This window comes from Bombyx mandarina, chromosome 02 (assembly GCF_030267445.1).
Source record: "Bombyx mandarina strain Sakado chromosome 02, ASM3026744v2".
NCBI classification, from domain to species: Eukaryota; Metazoa; Arthropoda; class Insecta; order Lepidoptera; family Bombycidae; genus Bombyx; species Bombyx mandarina.
Genome location: NC_143209.1, coordinates 5808689 through 5832395, shown reverse-complemented (window position 1 = coordinate 5832395; position 23707 = coordinate 5808689). Strand labels below are relative to the sequence as shown.

Below are 23707 nucleotides of genomic sequence, written 5' to 3'. Positions count from 1 at the left end.
TAAATCGTTGGGGAAGCGAAAACAAAAACTAGATTTAATTGCGCCCGGATTTTTTTCAAAGGGAAACGCGACATTTGCACCTTAAAATAAGACACGAATTTCTTTAAAAACACCTCAAACATCCAACGATACAATATCGGTTATTCCTATTTAAGCTCCCCTAGGAATATGCGCCTTAAATTAACCTCTAAAAATCACATTTTAGCGTGTCGACGACATACGACCTTCTGTTATGCCGCGTCGAATGCACTAACTCTAGTTTAGTTGAAGGTTTTACTATATTTTTGCGTTTAGACCGACGTCGGTATTGATTCACGAGATTTTTATAGGCCTCAAGCGGATACGCGACCCGCGGCTACTGGGATCCACGGGCAGAGTTTGGACAACACACCCGGGTACTGTCGCTCTGCCCATTTCCACCTTTTTTTTTCCTACCTAAACTGAGAGCCTTGAGAGGCTATATCAGCGTAACCTTAACTAGTAGGTGAGCTCACGGGGCTCAAACCTGACGACGTTGCTAACACGAACCCTAGCAAGAGCCGTGCTTCGCAGAATCTACCACCGAATCGGAAACGCGACCTGAGTAGATCCGGCGAGAAACTCTGTGGGCTGTGTCTGAGAGTTAATTTACTCGTCGAGCCCTTCGTCGCAAGCGACGGGTTCGACGAGAACGGTGACCGGTGCTTGAGGTACCTAAATACACCGTTAGTGGATCGGGAGGATCCGAAATGACGTGGTTTTCCACCAGAAAACAGTTCTGTGTAGGAATTACCGCAGTAGGACCGCTGTTTCATTGTGACCTCAAGCTTGGCAGTGCAGGCGGAGGCCATGAGAAGGTCTGGACCGCTCCGGTAAAAATCATTCATTTTTTAGATCAAAATTTTCAGTATCGGAAACGTTTAAACCAGCCTTTCCCAAAGTGTTCGTTAATGCCCTCTTGTAAGCGCTGCAGGCCTAAAGGGGGGCGTTGTGTACAGGCTTGGGAGGCGTTTTGTAATTTCACCTAGGAGGACTCTTAAACACGGATTGAGCTCTTTGAGATTGAGACCTTAGAACTTATACTTACTTAAAGGATAATAATAATAACAATAATTATCCTCGATACTGCAAGCATTGTGAGGTTATCCTCGATACTGCACGCATTGTGAGGAGGTTTCTCACTCTGGAGTCCTAGCCACTGGTGGCTTGTGTCGTAGACACCGCCATCAGCGGCAATCTATTTATATATAGTGTTTTTTAATTATTATTATTATTATTAAATTTATTATTATTATATTCTGGAAAATTCTAGAAAAGTAAAACATAATACCGATATCACATTTACTGGTAGTAAGAATTCTTGTAGAGTTCGCGCGGGTAGGTACCACCGCCCTGCCTATTTATGCCGTGAAGCAGTAATGCGTTTCTTTCTGAAGGGTAGGGCAGCCATTGTAACTAACTATACTGAGATCTTAGAATTTATATCTCCAGGTGGGTGATGGCAATTACGTTATAAATGTTTATGGGCTCCGGTAACCACTTAACACCAGGTGGACTGTGAGCTCGTCCACCCATATAAGCTATAAAAGTAAAATAAAAAATACGGTCTCTAAGCTACAAGAGGGAAATTTAGGGTTGGAAATTTTCCATTGGTCATCTATCCTACATGACATCATACCCATCAGACTTTTTGGCGGGAACGCGAGGAGTGAAGTTGTGTGGTTTGTTTTATTTTGTCTATTTAGTGTTTCTTCAGGTTTCTTCGAATCCACCTGAAGGTACACAGAAAATTTCATTAAAATCGGTCCAGCCGTTAAACGCACAGAAGAAATTGGGTAAGAGTTGATATGCGCATTACTGATATAATGATTTTGTATTTATAGTAGTACATTTCTATGAAAATATACGCCAGAGCTTGACTCGCCCGCTTCGTTGGGCATTTTAACTTAACATTATTATTTATTGTCATTATTATTACGGAGTCCAACACTCATATAAATATTAGCCTATCCATTAAGTACATGTATTTTCTACATGGATACCAAGTCTCAAATCAATCGGATGCATGGTTCAGTAGTTATAACGGAACATCCGTAAAAACCATTGTAGATTTATATATTAGTATAGATATTATGTACTCGTAATATAGTTCAGCACTAAAAGTAGATCCGGCCTTGGAAAGAAGACCTTCCATTAGTCCCTTCCTACCAATATCGTTTCTATTATTTCCCGATCACCTTTTAGAAATCTGTAACTTCAAATGTTCAACTCAATAAATTCAAATCATTGTAAATCAAACAATATTATCAAGACAGAAGGAAAATTTAGCAAACCAAACAAAAAATCATTTGTATATATCAATTATTCATACAAACAGGTTATCCGGAATGAACGATTTAAAATGGCCATAAAAATAAAATGATTATACGTATTTTTTAATGTTTCAATTTAGAATCTTTATATATTTGAATTCCGAATTGCTTGTAACGGTTTAGATTTTCGAATTCGGAACGTAACCGGAGCCGCCATAAACCGGTTTTCTACAAAAAAAATAATAATTATTATTTATGTTTATAAACGCTTTGTTAGTTAATTAATTAATCGTTGTTATCACACTTTGTATTTTTTTATTGTTCACGCTACTGGAACGAGTTTTTTTTATTGTGTTTTAGTTACATTGCGTGCTTGAGTGTGAGACAAGTGTACAAGAGAGTGTTAACTATGAATGTGGAAGGATTTAGAGGAAGAGGTAGACCTAAGAAGAAATGGATGGATTGCGTGAAAGACTAACTAACTGGTGGTAGGACCTCTTGTGAGTCCGCACGGGTAGGTACCACCGCCCTGCCTATTTCTGCCGTGAAGCAGTAATGCGTTTCGGTTTGAAGGGTGGGGCAGCCGTTGTAACTATACTGAGACCTTACAGCTTATATCTCAAGGTGGGTGGCGCATTTACATTGTAGATGTCTATGGGCTCCAGTAACCACTTAACAACAGGTGGGCTGTGAGCTCGTCCACGCACTAAGCTATAAAAAAAAAAAAAAGACGATATGGGTAGGAGGGGAGTGAGCGAAGAAATGGTATATGATAGAAGAGTATGGAAGGAGAAAACATGTTGCGCCGACCCCAGGTAACTGGGAGAAGGGCAGGATAATGAGTTACATTGCGTGCTCTTTTTTTTTTAATTAGTTTTTCAGTATTTTCCGGTTTTCTTTGCCTTGTCTTAACCGTAATTTCACCGTGATTCATATCATTATATCATCGAGATAAACAGCGTTAATTAAGTTAACTGATGTATCTTAAGCCGTAAAGAAACTTTTAAATAAGTTTTACGAAAGATTTTTCAAATTTAATTAAATACAATTATGTTCCAAAGTCAATGCAGGCACTTCGTAAGACCCCTGAATATTGTGTGTTGTCGACTTAAATATACATAATAATTAATTTATCTAGAACTTCTTAAGGCTCAATTAAAACTGAAGTCGTCGTGGCCTAAAAGATAAGACGTCCGGTGCATTCGTATTGAAGCGATGCACCGGTGTTCGAATCCCGCAGGCGGATACCAATTTTTCTAACGAAATACGTACTTCACAAATGTTCACGATTGACTTCCACGGTGAAGGAATAACATCGTGTAATAAAAGTGAAACCCGCAAAATTATAATTTGCGTAATTACTGGTGGTAGGACCTGTTGTGAGTCCGCGCGGGTAGGTACCATCGCCCCGCCTATTTCTGCCGTGAAGCAGTAATGCGTTTCGGTTTGAAGGGTGGGGCAGCCTTTGTGACTATACTGAGACCTTAGAACTTATATCTCAAGGTGGGTGGCGCATTTGCGTTGTAGATGTCTACGGGCTCCGGTAACTACTCAACACCAGGTGGGCCGTCAGCTCGTCCACTCATCTACGCAATATAAAAAAAGTATTCTTCTATGTTCTTTCTTGAATTTACTAATTGAATTTACTAATTTTCGTCACATCATTTGTCACGAATAAGTAAAAGTTTGTTTTAATTTTGTCTTCGGCTCGCAAAAGCCGAAGAAAGATCTGAGCTTTTACAGGGTCCATTGAAGTCCTCTCCTTAATCGTGTTTCACAAAGCATCAGCCGATAGAGAGAGAGAGAGAGAGAGAGAGAGAGAGAGAGAGAGAGAGAGAGAGAATTTATTGCAAACCAAAACACAATTATCATTAAAAAAAACAGTCAACAAGCAGATATATTTGTACAATAGGCGGTCTTATCGTTAAAAGCGATCTCTTTCAGACAACCGTTTAATTTACAGAAATTACGATATTCCAATTGCATACATTTAATTGTCACAAACAAAATACGTGTGGTATTAAATATGCGTGTATACATTGTTAATATTATGTATATGTGAATATTATAATGAATCTTATTGTTTCTTTAATATTTATTTTCACTATCAATAACATATGTGTATATTCTATTAAACAATCATATTTTTTTTATTGTAAGTAGATCATGCATTTGCAAATCGACCTACGTATATTTTTTTTTATTACAAACCGATTAAAATCGAAAAACATGTCCCTTTTTTTTCTTTTCAAGTAAGTGAGCTCACGGGGCTCAAGCCTGACGACGTTGCTAACACGAACCCTAGCAAGAGCAGTGCTTCGCAGAATCTACCACCGGATCGGAAACGCGACCCACTGAGATGACCCGGTGAGAAACTCAGTGGGCTGTCTGTGGGTTAATTTACTCGTCGAGCCCTTCGTCGCAAGCGACTGGTTCGACGGGAACGATGACCGGTGCTTGAGGTACTTAAAAGCACCGTTAGTGGATCAGGAGGATCCGAAATGACGTGTTTTGGGCGATGTCGACTGCTTACACATATTCTATTAGATGATACTAGCAATAGGTTTATTGTCCTATAGGTCATGCCGCTTTCTTTTAATGATGAGCGAACGAGTTCACGGCCCACCTTGTGCTAAGCGCTTACCGGAGCCCGTATACACGACCTTGATATATGAGTTCTAAGGACTCCGTTTTTACAGTACAACGGCTGCCCCGTCCTTCAAACCGAAACGCATTACTGCTTCACGGCAGAAACAGGCAGGGTGGTGGTACCTACCCGTGCGGACTCGCAAGAGGTCCTACCATCAGTAATTACGCAAATTATAATTTTGTGGGTTTCACTTTTATTACACGATTTTATTCCTTTACCGTGGAAGTCAATCGTGAACATTTGTTGAGTACGTATTTCATTAGAAAAATTGGTACCCGCCTGGGATTCAAACACAGGTGCATCGCTCAACACGAATGCATCGGACGTCTTATCCCTTAGTCCACGACGACTCCAAAACATAACTCAATAAAACATAACTTAAGTGATTTTCTTAATCGGATATATTATGTTACTATAGTTCGTAATAGCCAGGCTAACTTTACGAATTATGACGTCATTTGAGGCCAAATATACGTAGCCATAGATCACACTAACAAAACAATGCTTAATGCCATAAATTTCTTGACATTAATATTTACATTTGCCGAAACATATACACAAATAAATGGTGTTACACAATGATTATTAATGTAAGTGATAATATTTATATTGATACATATGAATCGCGGGGAAAAAAGTATTTGTTTTATATTTGCAATTTTACAAGAGTTTAAAATTTGGTAAGAAATATCATAACAAAAAAAAATACTTCTTCAGCTATTTAAGAATGGAGTAAACTTAATTGAAGTTCAATTAAAAACATCGAACTGTTGATGCTGATCTATACTAATATTATAAAGCTGAAGAGTTTGTTTGTTTGAACGCGCTAATCTCGGGAACTACTGATGCGATTTGAAAAATTATTTCAGTGTTAGATAGCCTATTTATCGAGGAAGGCTATAGGCTATAACATCACGCTAAGACCAATACAAGCTGAGCACAAATAAAGAATGTTTCAAAATAGGGGCTTAAATAGCTTCCTTAAAATTAAATTACTTAGTTTGCTTTTTTTTCTCCCTATCTATTCACTGGAAGCTTAAGAGGCTATTTCAGCTACGCCCGGGCGAATAGGTGAGCTCACGCGGACTCAACCTGAGAGAATTTGCTAACACTGACCCTAGAGCAAAGAGCAGTGCTTCGCTGAACCTACCTACCACCGGATCGGAAACGCGACCCACTGAGAAGATCCGGCGAGAAACTTTTTTTTATAGCTTAGATGGGAGGACGAGCTCACGAGATGTTAAGTGGTAAGTGACCCATAGACATCTACAAAAAAAATGGCGCCACCCACCTTGAGATTTGAGTTCTAAGGTCTCAAGTATAGTTACAACGGCTGCCCCGCCCTTCAAACCGAAACGCGTTACTACTTCACGGCAGAAATAGGCAGAGAGGTAATACCTACTCGCGCGGACTCACAAGAGGTCCTACCACCAGTAAAAAAGTTTCCTTCGTAAGTAAATTTACAATACCTCGTACTAAGTTATGGTTCGTTAACGTCCTTTTACGTAATCATCTGTAATTATTAAAAAAACAATTAAACCGGGCGCGGTTTCCTTGTTACGAAGGAATTAAAATTAATTATTCCAAACGCCAGAAGAAGTTGGTCGTATATCAGTGAATACGATTTCCAGAAATCGAACGCGTATTAGGACCTTCATTAGTGCTAAATTCGTTTGAATCCTGTCTTGCGACTTACGCCTATATATTTTAGTAGTAAACTCAATTTTGAAATCTCTAGATTGTTTGATTGAAAACTTGCAAAAGCAAATAGATACGTAAGATTTTATGTAAAAACGCATTTTTTTAAACAGCTGAGTTTCTTGCCGCGTCCGATCCGGTGTTAGATTCAGCGAAGCTCTTGCTAGGGCTAGTGTTACTGTCGAACCCGTCGCTGGCGACGAAGGGCTCGACGAGTGAATTAACCCATAGACACAGCCCACTGAGTTTCTCGACGGATCTTCTCAGTGGGTCGCGTTTCCGATCCGGTGATAGATTCTGCGAAGCACTGCTCTTGATAGGGCCAGTGTTAGCATGTTAGCAACACTCCCGGCTTGAGCCCCGTGAGCTCACCTACACATCAAGGAGAAGCTGAAATAGCCTCTCAAGGCTATCAGCATAGGCAAAAAAAAAGGCTACCAACGATTAGGTGGAAAAAAGTTTGTTTTTATTGAGTACTTAATTACATTATATAATTATGGTCAATGCCAAGAAAAAGGACAAAATATTATTTTTTTTAAATAGCGTAGTTACTGCTATAAGTGAGTCCGCACGGCTAGCTACCACTGTCCTACTTAATCATACCACTAAGCATTGTTTCGCTCTGAATTACCACCTTTTATTACTGGTGGTAGGACCTCTTGTGAGTCCGCGCGGGTAGGTACCACCACCCTGCCTATTTCTGCCGTGAAGCAGTAATGCGTTTCGGTTTGAAGGTTGGGGCAACCGTTGTAACTGCCCGGTCGGCGGTGTATCGCGTGTCTGGTTGTAGTGTTGACCGCGGGAACCCCCCTACTCTGACCGAATTTTGTCCCCGGACGGAGATCGAACGTCGGGTGTAAGAGTGCAGGGGATTCGTTTAGTGGGTGGGCCCTAAAATCCTTGGGCCCGCGATCTGTTCTCAACACCTGCAGATCGTTGAGTCTCACATACCCCGCGCGCCCCTTAGGCGCGGGGACCTCGTAGGAGATTCGGCCCCCGGCCCGAAAAAAAAAAAGCCCGTTGTAACTATACTCGAGAGCTTAGAACTTATATCTCAAGGTGGGAGGCGCATTTACGTTGTAGATGTCTATAGGCTCCAGTAACCACTTAACACCAGTTGGGCTATGAGCTCGTCCACCAATCTAAGCAATAAAAAAAAAACAACATGTCTCTATTATTGTATCTAAAAACTAACTAGCTTACAGACAGTCTGATGATTAGTGCTCATCTAACCCGTAGGGGTCCGTGAATCTGCCGTCCCGTCAATAAAACAATAAAACACACCATTAAAACAATACAATGATAGTGACAAACCCAGAACAATTGTTCTCCAGTAAACAATTATTGTGTAGACGATAATTTTAAATGTAACAAACACAAGTCTTTTGTTGCAAACAATCATTATTAGTACAGATGTTAATATTCGCATTGTAATGGTAAAACAATAAATTATTTTTATGTACATATTTGATAATGGGATAACGGCTAACTTGAAATTTTGGGTGTGTACAAAAAGTTTGTGCGTCATCTTCGTCATATCGGTGCATTGTCGCCGCGGTCTAAAGGATAAGACGGCCGATGTATTCGTATCGAGCGAAGGTGTCAAAGTTCCAATCCCGCAGGTAGGTAACTACATTTTTTCAAAATAAAATATGTAATTTAGAACTGTTCACGATTCATTTCCGCTATGTAAGTGCTTTTTACTGGCGGTAGGACGTCTTGTGAGTCCGCGCGGGTAGGTACCACCGCCCTGCCTATTTCTGCCGTGAAGCAGTAATGCGTTTCGGTTTGAAGGGTGGGCAGCCGTTGTAACTATACTGAGACTTTAGAACTTATATCTCAATGGTGGGTGGCGCATTTACGTTGTGGATGTCTATGGGCTCCAGTAATCACTTAACACCAGGTGGGCTGTGAGCTCGTCCACCCAACTAAGCAATAAAAAAAAACATCGGGTTACAAAAATCAAATAGTTTTTTTTTTTTTAAAGCCTGCATTTTTTTATTGCCCTTGTAGGCAGACGAGCATACGACCCACCTAATGGTGAGTGGTTACCGTCGCCCATGGACTTCAGCAATGCCAGGGGCTCCAGTAACCACTTAACACCAGGTGGGCTGTGAGCTCGTCCACCCATCTATGCAATAAAAAAAATACCTTTTTATTTTTATTTTTTATCCTACCTATGCTCATAGCTTTGAGAGGCTGTTTCAGCTTCGCCCTAACGTTTGTAGGTGAGCTCACGGGGCTCAAACCGGAGTGATGCTAACACCGACCCTAGCAAGAGCAGCACTACGCAGAATCTACCACCGGATCGGAAACACGACCCACTGAGAAGATCCGGCGAGAAACTCAGTGGGCGACAATACCATTAAAATTACATTTCTTAGTTTAAATAGCACGCGTTGTATTGCAAATTTAAATTTTAACTAACGCCTTTCATTATTTAGCGTTACATTGCCGGCTGACGAGATCCTTTTCAAATTTGACATAGTTTCTCCATCTATTTCGGCAGCCTCCAAACTCTATGCTTAAACGTGCTCTTCAAGTATATGATTTAGAACTATCTTTCATTACAAAACATAGGAGACATTATCACGACAAGCAATACTTTACGATCGGTAGGTACATAGAATATATTTTACATAATATCATGTTCGGAGTTAATCTAACGGTATATGCGGAGACCAAACGTAATATACTGCTCCCGAAATATGTATAAATTTGTATCTTATGCTCTCAATTTTAGGGTCTCTTTTTTTTTACTCTTATCAAGGTGAGTAGTTTACAGATTACGTCATATTATCTTTATTTATTCATTGTTTATTACAATTGAGTTAAGTAACTTGTAACTAGCACTTTCGTCCCGTGTGCGTCTCAAGATACATTTGTTTTTATATGTGCCCATTAAGCCTCAAGTGAGCAGAGTCCATGGATAAAACCAAGCCGAAATATGTTACATAAATATAATTTTTATTTATTTATTGCTTAGATGGGTGGACGAGCTCACAGCCCACCTGATGTTAAGTGGTTACTGGAGCCCATAGACATCCACAACATAAATGCATCACCCACCTTGAGATATAAGTTCTAAGGTCTCACGTATAGTTACAACGGCTGTCCCACCCTTCAAACCGAAACGCATTACTGCTTCACGGCAGTAATAGGTAGGGTGTTGGTACCGACCCGCGCGGACTCACAAGACCTCTCTCTAACCCCTGCGCCACGACCGCGTCAGCTCGCAATTCGAGCTATCCACCAAAAATATATATTGAAACAAAGACAAAAAGAATTTTAAAATAAAAATTCAAGTAAAATAACATAAATAACTTGTATAGGTATATACAAAATTAATGTACCATTTGTTTAAATAATTGTAAATAGTTTAACGAAAATTTATTGTTTCAACGCGAGCAATTAAAATCATCAACCAATAATGTATGTACGTATTATTACAATATTATCTTATTTTAATAATTACGTAAACTTAATTAAATATTAAATTTATATAGTAATTAAAAGTAAAAATTGAGATGTATTCTTGATATTGTTTAAATATAATATATATATTTATTTTGTTTAAAACCACAGTTGTTATAAACTGTATTTGTGGGTAAAAATTTTATCTAAATAGGTCGTTAAGGTGTTTTGTTTGCTTAAAACAATCATCCGTATGCATAAACCTTCATATTTATATATTTTAGTAGAGATTTATAGTCCTAGTTGAGATTTTTCCGCTCATAGTCAACACGGAAAGATCTAAAAGACAACATAGCTTTGATAGATACATTTTTACACTAATTGTGTAGTAGATACAGGGCGTAACTAAGATATTAATAGATAATAGTTAGCTCACAGTGTTAAACGTGTTAGCTTTAGAGAGAGAGAGAGAGAGAGAGAGAATACACTTTATTGCACACCAAAACACAATTTACATTCAAAAAAACAATCAAAAAACAGATAAATTTGTACAATAGGCGGTCTTATCGCTAAAAGCGATCTCTTCCAGACAACCGTTTAATTTATATAAATTCTGGAAAATATAAAAAAATATAGCAGGTATGTTGCGGTGTACTATAGATAATACATTATAGAAAATATATACATACAATAAATAATAAAATAGCTTTAATAGACAATCATGTATTATATTATCTATTATCTATACTATATATAAAAATGAATTGCTGTTCGTTAGTCTCGCTAAAACTCTAGAACCGCTTGACCGATCTGGCTAATTTTGGTCTTGAATTATTTGTGCAAGTCCAGAGAAGGTTTAAAAGGTACATAAATATGAAAATGCTCGGAATTAAATAAAAATAACAATTTTGTTTTTACTTTAACGTGTCCCCCCGTCGGACGGATTCCTTTTGTTTGTTTTAAGTTTATTTTATACAAAAGCTTAGGTCTTTTATTTATCGATTGAGGCACTACGAAGTATGCCGGGTCAGCTAGTTAAAAAAAATATAAAAAAAATCATTAGTTTAAGAGCGATTAATCATTGAAATACTATTGTTACGCCGATAAGAGTAACGCCATCTATCGTCGAATAGTCGAACGAATATCGAAGGATCTAGTAGCACTTAGAACGCTCGAGAAGTACAATGCTATCTATTGTCAGATAGCGGAAACACAATACTCGACTTGTGTGGAATATTCTCGATAATTCTAGGGATGTGGTATCGACTATAAAAGCGTTGCAGAGAACGTATGAGAAGAGTGTGGCACGGAGCGTTAAGATGTGAGTGAGAGAAAACGGTAAGAAAGGGAAAAGAGAATGACAGAGAAAAGGAAGATGGCGAAGACGGTTAAATGAGCAAGGCGTAAAAAAAATGTCAATATTTTTTTATTATTATACATATTGTGGGATTTTGGTCACATTTAATCTAAATGTGACCAAAATCCCATCGCGCAAGACATTGCTCATCGGAAATGGCGTTGGATAGGACACACTCTACGGCGCAGCGGAGTCAACGCAGCATCAATCGCGTTTGAGTGGCAACCGCTTGGCAGGAGAAGACTTGGGATCGGACGTCGGGTGTAAGAGTGCAGAGGAGTCGTTTAGTGGGTGGGCTCTAAAATCCTTGGGCCCGCGGTCTGCTCACAACACCATGCAGATCGTTGAGTCTCACATACCCCGCGCGCCCCTTTTGCGCGGGGACCTCGTAGGAGGTTCGGCCCTCTACCCGAAAAAAAAAAAAAAAAAAAAGGAGAAGACTTGGTCGCCCTGTACACACTTGGCGACGCACCGTAGAGAGTGAGATGAGGACTGCCAACGTGACCTGGAGTGATGTCAAGGAGCAAGCGCAAGACAGGGTAAAGTGGAGAAAACTTGTGAGGGCCTTATGTACCAGCGGGGTACCCTAGGACTACAACAACAACAACATACGTATTATAGAAGATTTTGGAAAATAAGCGTAAATGTGCAGAAAATAGTCTTTAATGTGCCACGGCCCTAAGTCTACATGTATGCATGTGTGAAATCTTTTGAAACGTCATTTCGACCGATATAATTTTTTTTAGCTACCTATGCTGATTTAACTTTTTAAAGTTCTCGATCACGTAAGAGTTAACTCAATTTTGTATGCAGTTGGAACAGCGCCCCTAGCGGCAAACGTAGGCAAACGTTCCAACTGCATACAAGTTTGAGTTAACTTTTACGCTATCGAGAACGTTTAAAAACTTTTTTTTATTGCTTAGATGTGTGGACGAGCTCACAGCCCACCTGGTTTTAAGTGCTTACTGGAGCCCATAGACATCTACAACGTAAATGCGCCACCCACCTTCAGATATAAGTTCTAAAGTTTCAAGTAGAGTTACAACGGCTGCCTAGCCCTTCAAACCGAAACGCATTACTGCTTCACGGCAGAAATAGGCAGGGCGGTGGTGCCTACCCGCGCGCACTCACAAGAGGTCCTACCACCAGTGCACTAAGCACACTGATAATGAATTTATGTGCCTCTAACAGAACACTATCAAGACGCTGAGAAATGCGAATGAGTTTCACGAATGAGATAACATCTCGATCTCCAGAAGCGTGCACCGGGAGCTTTTACTGCGCTTTCGTTTCTTTACCAAACTCGACTTAACATTTCGGTTTCCCATTAAGCGAACTTCAACTGTTTGGTTATAATCTAGAACTTCAAATCGTGATCTATCACGTTTTCTTGAGCTTAAAAATCTTCTGAATTGAACTATGAAGAATAATCTGTACTAATATTATAAAGCTGAAGAGTTTGTTTGTTTGAACGCGCTAATCTCAGGAAGTACTGGTCCGATTTGAAAAATTCTTTCAGTGTTGGATAGCCCATTTATTGAGGAAGGCTATATAGCATCACAATAAGGCCAATACAAGTGGAACACCAATAAAGAATGTTTCAAAATAGGGGTTTAAATAGCTCCTTAACATTATATAATAAAAAAATATTTTCACTTTCAACGTAAATGAAGTGGGGGGTAAAATTTAGCGTTATGCCAAAGTAATTATTCCACGCGGACGGAGTCGCGGGCAAAAGCTAGTACAATATAGATTGTTAAGATTGATTAGTAACTAGAGTTTCATACTCCAATATTTTTATGTGTTTAAAATAAAACAATAATAAGTGTGTACTTTACGAATTTAGATAAAAAAATACACAAGCTGAGGTAGAAAACCGTATTAAAAAACTAGTGAAGGTTTTTTCATGTGAAATGATTTAATAATGTCTTCTTTTTAACCGACTTCAAAGAAGGAGGAGGTTCCCAATTCGACTGTATGTTTTTTTTTATATGTTTGTTACCTCATAGCTTTTGACTGGGTGAATCGATTTTGATGACTCTTTTTTTATTAGAAAGCTGACGCTTCCCGTGTGGTCCCATTTCAATTTAGTCCAGTTCTGATAATGGTATCCATGAGAAAACCATATAAGTCTTAAATTTGCATTAGGTACGTGCGCGACAAATAGATGAATAACTCAATAACTCAATATGTCGCAAACCGATTTCGATAATTATTGTTTTTAGTGTATATTAGGTAATTTGTTTTGGAATATCTTTTTTTTTCTATTTGAAGTCAGTTTTTGTTGAAGCATGTCTGTTTACAATTATATTATTGTTTGTTTATTGCGTAAACTGCCTATGATACAATAAGCTCAAAATCTATTTAGAAATCATTATTAAAATATTCAACGCCCGTCAAAAACTGCTAATATGACTGTGTTTTTAAATAAGATTAAATTTAGTTGACATTAATAAATTTCGGTGAGCTAATTAGGTATTAATTGTTATTACATTAATGTTATATGAAAGTGATAATTTGAAAACTCTTCAATTAGCGTGGTGCCTATATTTTTGTATATTTTATCTGTATGTAAAGGAGTCTTTGAAAGTCATTTCTATTAACTCAAAGAGGTCCTTTTAATATGAATTAATACACGCGTCAAGGACCTGTGATGATACAATAATATTATAACTTCGCTCTAATATCCTGACAGTTAATTAACAGGATAAAAAGCAGATAAAATTTATTGTTAATTCGGTTTGCTGTTTAGACTAGTATCTTTTTTAATTTTTAGTTATTAACCCACATAAATGATTTGCGCGTCTTAAATATTTTTAAAATTACAAACTAGAAACACACTAAAAAGAGAACCTGCGTCAAAATGACCATTAAAATATGTTTAAATCAAAATTAATGCTCAAAACAAAATGACTGGCGGTTGATTATTTTTGGTTGTTGAATTAAAATGTTTTTTTTTTAATGTTTTTGTAGCTACAAAAATATATATTTTTATTATTAAAAATGGTAAATTCGTATCGCGCCGTGACCCCTGAAGTCGATTTAAATCGTAAATTGTTTGTTTTTAAAGTTTTTAAAGCCGTAACGAAGGATTACGTGAGAAATTCGCGCGAACAAAAATCCGACTGTGGCACGCTTCTAAGAATAATTAATGCATAAAACGTGTTATAATTAAGTTCAATAGAAACACTAACTATTATTTACCTTATCATTTGAACTTCATCGTGCAACCGTATCCTCAACAGAAAGCACTTTGAACTTTTCAATGCAATTCTTTACACACACACACCGCGCTTATCACAAAAACGGTCGCCTAGATTAGACGAAAAACAAAACTATTAACTAATTTATCGACTATCGAATGCGTTAATTGTTTTTATTAAACAATTGTTTTGTTTGAAAGGGATGTTGTGCGCGTGATCTCGAAGTCAGACTGGCGAATTGCGGGCTGAGCCCCTCCACTGTACCAGGCGTGGTCGCGCCTGCCCACAATTGGGCGGAGCGTGGTCGTAATACGCGTTTTTTTTTCTTCCTTTTTCCACCTCATCCTATTTATGCGGCCCTACCTTTGATTTTACATTCGTTGTTATTGTAATGTTCTCGTGTTTGTCGAATGCCTAATGACGATTGTGGAACTGTCTTCGGAGTTCATGACGAGCTTAATTGAGAGATGTCTGTACATATATTTTTTTTTAATATATTGAAACATATAAGTGTGTGTATTTTTTTGTTGTTTGATAATTCTAAAATGTATTAATTTAAGTTTTTCTTATTACATCTACGTAATACGTTTGATTTTCAAACGAGTATTAAAAAGTACTAGAGGTCCCGCAGTAGTCGAAATTCGACTATAATTAATTAGAATTGTAAGTTTGTACACTATTATGATTCTATTTTATACTTCTATAATCACAAATTTCACCAAGGCTACTCTATAAAAAAATATTAATAAAGACAAACAATATTTAATCTATTCTCAATTTGAGAACAGACGTCAAGAACAAAAGTTTGACAATAAATAATATGCATGCATGTGTCCGTCAAATACATGGTATGTAGTGTGTGTAATGTTTTCTTTATTGATTTAATGTATCTTATATGTATTATGTTAAAAAATTTTTTAGCATTGTGCACTTCTTCTCTATATTCTCTATAAGTGTGGAAAATTTCAGACTCCTCCGTCCGCGCAATTTTCTTTAAAAGGGATACAAAGTTTTTGCTTCACGTATTAATATATAGATTTAGTGGACTAGATTGATAGAACAATTCATAAATACTAGTGTTCCCCCCCTAGTCGAAATTCGACTATAGTTAATTGAAATTATAAGTCTGTACACTATTATGATTCTATTGTCAAAGACTATTTATATTTATATAATCACAGATTTGGCCAAGACTACACTTTAAGCAAATATTAATAAAAACAAATAATATTTAATTTATTCTCAATTTGATCACAGATTTTAAGCAATAAGAAAAGTTTGTCGATAAACAAATATCATGCATGTGGGTGTGTGTCAAATACATGGTAGTGTGTGTAATATTTTTTTTATTATTGATTTAATGTTTTTTTTTTGCATAATTAAAAAAAAATTAGCATTCTGCTTCTCTATATTCTCTATAAGTGTGGAAAATTTCATACTCCTCCGTCCGCGCAATTTTCGTAAAAAGGGATACAAAGTTTTTGCTTCACGTATTAATATATAGATAAGCTTACTTTGTATTTTAAGTTGTGGCGAACAAATTGGCTAACGACCAGAATAGAATTAATTAAGAATTGGCTTATCTAGAGGCATGCTAGATTTTTATTTATTGCTTAGATGGGTGGACGAGCTCACAGCCCACCTGGTGCCAAATGGTTACTGGAGCCCATAGACATGTACAACGTAAATGCGCCATCCATCTTGAGATATAAGTTCTAAGGTCTCAAGTATAGTTTCAACGGCTGCCCCACCCTTCAAACCGAAACGCATTACTGCTTCACGGCAGAAATAGGTGAGGTGGTGGTACCTACCCGTGCGGACTCACAAAACGTCCTACCACCAGTAGATGTTGAAATTGTATTAGATATCTGCTATCCTGAAACCGAAAATCAAGATTGATGTTGATAGTTTATTTTATGTATTCTTCTTGAAATCTCTAGACAGAAATTTCTAAAATCTCTAGACAGAAATTTCTAGATAAAGTATTTGTCATGGAAAAATCGGTGGCTTAGCTGTTCAAAATAGATGCATTTGAATTCGTTATAGATTGTAAATTATATTATTTGTTGCTAAGATGTAGCAGTACACGGACGTGGTCGCCCGTGGACATTAACAATGCACCAAAGCTTGTATAACAAAATACATATCAAAGTGACAGACAGACAAAGTCACTCATACTCAATTTTATTACGACCTAGATTAACTTACGGATCACTAGAGGTTAAGCGGCTGCCGGAGTCCATGGACATCACAGCGTGATGCCTTGAGACTCGAGGTCTATGCCTCAATTCCATACTACATATTATTATGTACAAGTAAACACATCGTCGTCAACTTAAAAAGGAAACACAATGGCTTATTTTTATTTAAACAGTCCACCCTAAAACGAATTAATTGAAGATAATAAAATAAAATAAAAATACTCGAATTCTTTCACATCGGGGTGGTGTTTCAACGGAAGGGGCTCCTTTTTTTAATTAGTCAACATTTTTTAAGAGTTTCATTGCTCGTGCTTCGTTTGCTTTGCTGCTAGTTGCTTGAACGGAAGCGGATAGTCGGCTATGACTTGACTGTCTTTATAATGACTTTACAATTGAAAATTGTAAAGGTAAATATTTTTTTGTTATTCGATGGTTAGGTTTCTTTTTTATATTGCTTAGATCTGTGAACGAGCTCACAGCCCACCTGGTGTTAGTGGTTACTGAAGCCCATAGACATTTATAACATAAATGCCGCCACTCACCTTGAGAAATAGGTTCTAAGGTCTCAGTATAGTTACAACGGCTGCCCCACTCTTCAAACCGAAACGCATTACTGCTTCACGGCAGAAATAAACAGGGCGGTGGTACCTACCCGTGCGGACTCACAAAAGGTACTACCACCAGTAATACACATACGTGGTCTTAAGTGGTGACGAGAACCCACAGATATCGACAACATAAATGCCACCACCCAACTTGAAAGAAGTTCTCGGTTCTTAATTGGTCCCCCTCACTCTTCAAAACGAAGCGTTACTGTCTTACGGCAAAAATACGCAGCTACCCGTGCGACCTCAAAAGACGCCCTACAGTCAGTAATTCGCGAGTCGTTAGATCTCCTTTGGAGGCGCTCGAGCAGTTGTCAGCAAATCCCACCACTCCTGGCCGAGTCCTTCCTCGCGCACCTGTCCTGGTGAAACTGGAAAGGCCTCCGGGCCACCAGTAGTAATCCCTCAAACATAAAAAATAAAAATAGATAAACTACGCGAGTTTGAATTTTGATATAACTTTATTATATACAGTCAAACCTGGATAAGTGAGAACTGGATAAGTGAGAAAACTCTATAAGTGAGAGTAATAGCCAGGACCCGTCATTTTTAGCTCCTAAAACTTCTATTAGCGAGAAACAGAAACCTCTGTAAGAGAGAGTCGTTTTTCCCTCATGGACCTCCGTGAGTGAGACTGCTACTTATCTATACCTCTATAAGCGACAGTCGAGCTTTATTTATTTATATTATTTAGGAGGAACAAATGACAAAACAAATTACAAATTTAACATCTGCTATTTTACGACCCATTCTTAACTTTCGTGGAACTTCTTAACATTGTTTTTGTATTGTTTTCTCGTCAATATTGAACCTATTCTATTAAGTGGAACTAAATAACGTTGTTATTTATTCGATTTCTTTTCGAATGGACCCGTGTGCCTGTGTACCGTCCTCTTTGTCGGACTTACTCAGTTTATTGTTAATCAATTGCGAAGGAAAGTTCTGTTCTGCATCATGTTAAAACGGAAAATCAAAGTACTGCCATTAAGTGATAAACTTAAAATAGTGAATGCGTTTGAATCCGGAAAATCGCGAAATTAAATTCAGAGGGTGCATTAGCGAGAAACTCGGGTTAGTGAGAAACCTCTATAAGCGAGAATGAGATTGTGCTCCCTTGAACTCTCGCTTATCCAGGTTTGACTGTAGTTGATTCACATATACTTTGCATAAGAACGATTGTCTGGTATTAGAATTATGGGTTGTCTAGTAAATCGCCGAGTTTCCATCACGGAACACTCATAGGTTCAGCTCTGAAAACCGAAATACCCTTTGTATAATGTATCCACATACATACGGTAGGGCAGCCGTTCTAACTATAATTGAGACCTTAGAACTTATATCTCAATGTGGGTGGCGCATTCACGTTGTAGATGTCAATGGGCTCCAGTAACCACTAAACATCAGTTTGGCTGTGAGCTCGTCCACCCATCTAAGCAATAAAAAATAAAAACATACAAAAATAAACATAAATTCCTTAAACAAACATTTTACAAGCAAGCAGCCATCGAATAACTATACCAATATTTATACGATTCAATTTTAATCCTTAAATAACTAATCTAAATACTCAGTAAAAAAATAAGGTAATAATTAACGAGTATTTGCAAGTCACTCAAGTGGGATAAACCGTTCGAACGCGCCTCTGACAGCTAATGGCGGGAAAGGGGAAGAAACGTCACTTTTTTTTCCTTTTTTTTTTCTTTCTCAAGTTGTAAAACAAAGATGACGATTGTACTTTCCTTTCGTCGTCGTATTACTGAATTTAATTAAAAACTTTTTCTTTACGAGTCACTCTCGTTCATTATCAAATGTTTTCACGTATTTCGCTGTTTTCTTTTGTTCGTCTTGATGTTCTGTTGACGTAAAACTGTAAGTAAAAAGCTGTACAATTTAGATACCTTTGCCGTTTGTGTGTTTATCTGTGGTCGCAGTAATAAGCAGCCGAAGACTTTTTAGCGGAAACGCGAGGAGTGAAGTTGTGTGATTTGTTTTATTTTGTCTATTTAGTGTTTCTTCGGGTTTAAATGTGTAATAACGGTGGTTTTTTTAATATCTGTGAAAGTCCACAAATATGGGAAAATAAAATAAAGCCGCTGGACGTAACTTCTCGAGATCCTCCAAAAAATGCACTGAAAAAATTTCAGTAAATGACCACCATTTTAGTGAGATTATATTTCATTCCATATCATCTCATTTCATATAATTTCATCCCAGTTGATTAATGTCTCAAATTAATCATCTCCATTTCATTTCACTCCATATTATCATTTTTCATAAAAATAAGAATATAAATTAAAATAAGACATGACTTCAAGGTCTTAGTTACCAGGTCATAATAAAATCCCTTAAAAAAAACCCGCCGAATCGAATTTTGCCGCGAACCAAAATTATGCAATTGTTCTCTTTTCTTTGTCAACCTACTTATTTATTCAGATGTATGATTAATAACATTCTCAAATCAACTAAAAATATATAGTATTATACAAAGTTTGTCGCGGTTACAACTCCATTTAATCTCAGCAGGTCAATATTCTAGTCAGTTAATTAGATATAATTGAGACCGATGTAGCTTGCAAGGATAGTCGTGAACATGCTCAATCATCTTTATTAGCTAACGACCTATTTAAAATAATTGAATTTATTAAAGTCAAGACATTACTTATCCGTTAAATCGGGTATTGTTTTATAAGATGTTTTAAAGATCCAACAAATGGTAAGTAAGTGCCACTAATAAAATTAAAATATGGTACCACCATTATTAGCTGTATTCAATGTTTACGTCTATGATGGGCCTCAGTAACCACTTCACATCGGCTGGACTGTCAGCTCGTTCACAATGAAGCAATGAAAATTTAATGCATGCAAAACCGCGGCACGCCCGCTGTATGCTATAAAAATAATGATTAACCACTTTAAAAACACGTTAAACAATGTGAGATAAGCTCAAAACGCTACAGAAAAAGTGTGTTCATCCTAACAGCTCGTATACAAGTCCGGCCGGTTTGATGAAGATTGCAACTACCTAGTCGTTAATGATACGCTCCGTCGATTCTAATTTGTTTTAGCAAACGTTGTTGAGTTTGCAACCGTGTGTGACTATTCAATTCGCACCCTGATGCCTAGATAAGGTTCATGAATACGTAATGTGGCGTGTAGCGAGATCTGTCGGTGAATAGCTGAAGCTTTCATTCATTTTACCAGTGCAGTGCCATCTAGTGGTTAGTAGATTTATTACAATTTCGTATACAGCAGCGCCATCTGTTAATCATTATAATACTTAAACTACATGTTTTTAAGTCGATAGATGTCGCTTTCCTCAAAAATTTGGTGTCTTCTTTTCTAATCTATTTTACTGTGCCAAATGAATTCACCATGTTTGTTTTAGTTCCTATTGCCAAAAATAGATGGGACTATAACACTCATTGTTAGAAACATTTAAATAGATTTATATTTTTCTTGGTTCATGAACTTTCTTTATAAATATTATTTTTCTCTTTTATGTAAACGTTAGTAAAATTTAGAAAACTAATTTGGTTTTATATTTCAATGTCAAAACAAAAGGAAGAAAGTTTTTTAAAATTATTGTTACTCTAGTTAGGCTCTGGAACGATGAATAAAAAAAAATATTTTAGCGGATGAATTTCGATAACCAGTTAATATTAGTTGTCAATATCTTCATTTCATTTCATGATTTTTCATAAAAATAAGAAAATAAATTAAAATAAGACATGACTTAAAGGTCTTAGTTAGCAGGTCATAAAATCCCTTTAAAAAAAAACATGTGTGCAATGGGGTTGGCCGGTCAAAGCTTTTCTCAGATGTCGCCAGCGTAGCTTGTTCCCTTGTCATAGAGAGCCGCCATTTTGTGTGTTTTGCGTTCGTGATATTTCGGCATTTTGTGACTTTGATACGGTTCTTATTACTTTCTAAGTAGTGCTAAACAGTTTTACAATATGTAATCCAACTGGATAGTTAAAGAATTAAAGGAGGAGTTGAGAAAACGTCTGGCATCTTTACGAATAAAAAAAGTGGATTTTGTCGAAAGGTACAATGTTGATGTTTTATTTTAACTTAGAAAACTTCTCTCAAACTGTTTCCGGTAGCTATTATAATAATAATATTAAATTGTGTACCTTAGGAACTTTATTCCTTGTAGCATGTGCAAAAAGAATTGCTCATATTACACACATTACCTACCAACTAATGTATTATTTTGCTTTTTTCAGATTAGAGCTACATGACCAAAATTTTTATTTTGACACAAAATGAAAAAAATGCTCTAGCAAAATATGCTAGTGGAGATGATTTGCTAGTGGAACCATGTGGCATTTTCAATAGCCAAGAGCGCCCATATCTTGCTGCATCTCCTGATGGTGTGTTGGGCGAAGAAGCTATAATTGAAGTGAAATGTCCATACGCTAGCAGAAAACATGAAATAAATATAACAACGGTGCCTTACTTAGAACAATGTAACGGGATATTGTCTCAAAAAAAAACCTGCCCATATTATTATCAAATCCAAGGACAGTTATACTGATCAGGCAAAACATACTGCAACTTTGTCATTTACACCTACAAGGACATCAAAGTGATTTATGTTGAAAAAGACAATAATTTTATAAATAATATGTTAAATAAATTAGATATCTTTTATGAAAATATTTTCAAAGAAGCATTGTATGAAAAACATCTGTATTATAACTATACACACTTGTCGAAATAAAAAATCAGGAATATTTTTAATTATTTTTATTGACAATTCCTTCTCTAAAATTACATAAGTAACTTCTCTACTTTTTGTTTCTTCAGAAACTGGTTTCACATTCCATGAAAATATAGATGGTACCTTTCTTCAGATATTTATGTTAATGTTTGACACCTACAACACAAAGAATAACATTTAAATATACTATCACAAGGAAACCTGACCATAGTTTCAAAATATTTGTTATTGCAATGGATGCAGCGATTTAGATAGAACTTTCAATAGTAACAGCTGATAATGAACAACAGCTCATGAGGAATGTGTTTCTTCCAGTCTGATTTTGTGTTTGTTAAAAGGTTCCTTACAGCATAAATCTACTTGCAAAATTTGTTAGCAACTAATAGTATGCCTAACTAATTATTATTGGATTTTTTTAATAAGAGAACAAAGATGTGTGCTACACCTAGTCATGCATTATAAATATTTGACAGAAAGAAGCATACCTGTGTATTTACTAATGTTTTCATAGTCAGATTCCACAAAGTGTTTACGACATAACCTCGAACTTTTTGTGGGAGTACTTTTTTCGCGTCAAATGGCCTTTAACCACAGTCTTCTAATTTTCTTGTCCTTCGGGAATTGATGTACTCCAATTTCTGAGCATATTGGTACAAAACAATGCGTCATTGTGCTTAAAATAATTTTTAATCAAAAATTCCAATACAAATATTGAATGTTATGGGAACAATGCACACCAGCGCCACTTTGACAGTTGCCAACCCCATTCACACGTGTTAGAAGTTAGAAGTGAAACCTTAAAAAATTTTGACTTCAAGATTTTTTTTATTGCTTTGCTGAGTGGACGAGCTTACAGCCCACCCGGTGTTAAGTGGTTACTGGAGCTCATAGACATCTACAGCGTAAATGCGCCACCCACCTTGAGATAAAAATTCTAAGATCTCAGTATAGTTACAACGGCTGCCCCGCCCTTCAAACCGAAACGCGTTACTGCTTCACGGCAGAAATAGGCGGGGTGGTGGTACCTACCCGTGCGGACTCACAAGAGGTCCTACCACCAGTAAAAATGCATATGCAGAAAGGTTCTCGCCTTAAATGAGGTTCGATTTGAGGCATTGGCACCTTTCTCCATTCAAAATCGAATTTATTTGGCTGTATCTTAAATGGCGAAAGAGTCGTTGGTGATGCAGACGTGGATAGGCGAAGAGGTTGAGGGGACCACTCCAAATTAATGTTATGTCCCTCTTCTCCTGTTTCAATTTCCTCATTCTCTTCGTCTACCCACATCCTGGTCGACCGGGGCACCAGCGGCGGCTGCACAACATCTTCCTCCCTCGTCTTCTTCGCTGCCTGAAAGGAAAAAAGTTATAAGTTGTGGTTTCGATTGTAATAGGTATTTTACTTTCGCGATTATTGATAAAAATGTTACTGGTGGTAGGACCTCTTGTGAGTCCGCGCGGGTAGGTACCACCACCCTGCCTATTTCTGCCGTGAAGCAGTAATGCGTTTCGGTTTGAAGGGTGGGGCTGCCGTTGTAACTATACTTGAGACCTGAGAACTTATAT

General features: G+C 37.2%; 2 protein-coding genes across 4 annotated transcripts in view; both read right to left on the bottom strand.

Annotated features, from left to right (window-relative positions):
• The window catches only part of Inv (invected homeodomain), a 98174-nt gene extending 83325 nt beyond the window's left edge, over positions 1 to 14849 (bottom strand). Inside the window, exon 1 of one of the 2 annotated variants that reach the window (XM_028177896.2) lies at positions 14615 to 14849. The gene's annotated coding sequence lies outside the window, so the exon portion shown is untranslated. Of the gene's footprint in view, positions 1 to 14604 lie in introns of both variants that reach the window. The other variant, XM_028177897.2, reaches the window with a different exon arrangement.
• The window catches only part of LOC114245638 (uncharacterized), a 382194-nt gene extending 358702 nt beyond the window's left edge, over positions 1 to 23492 (bottom strand). Inside the window, exons 1-2 of one of the 2 annotated variants that reach the window (XR_016324361.1) lie at positions 22628 to 23492; positions 22154 to 22298 (exon numbers count right to left, since the gene is read on the bottom strand). The gene's annotated coding sequence lies outside the window, so the exon portion shown is untranslated. Of the gene's footprint in view, positions 1 to 22153; positions 22299 to 22627 lie in introns of those variants that run through there. The other variant, XM_089733679.1, reaches the window with a different exon arrangement.
• Between the last annotated feature and the right edge of the window lie 215 nt (positions 23493 to 23707).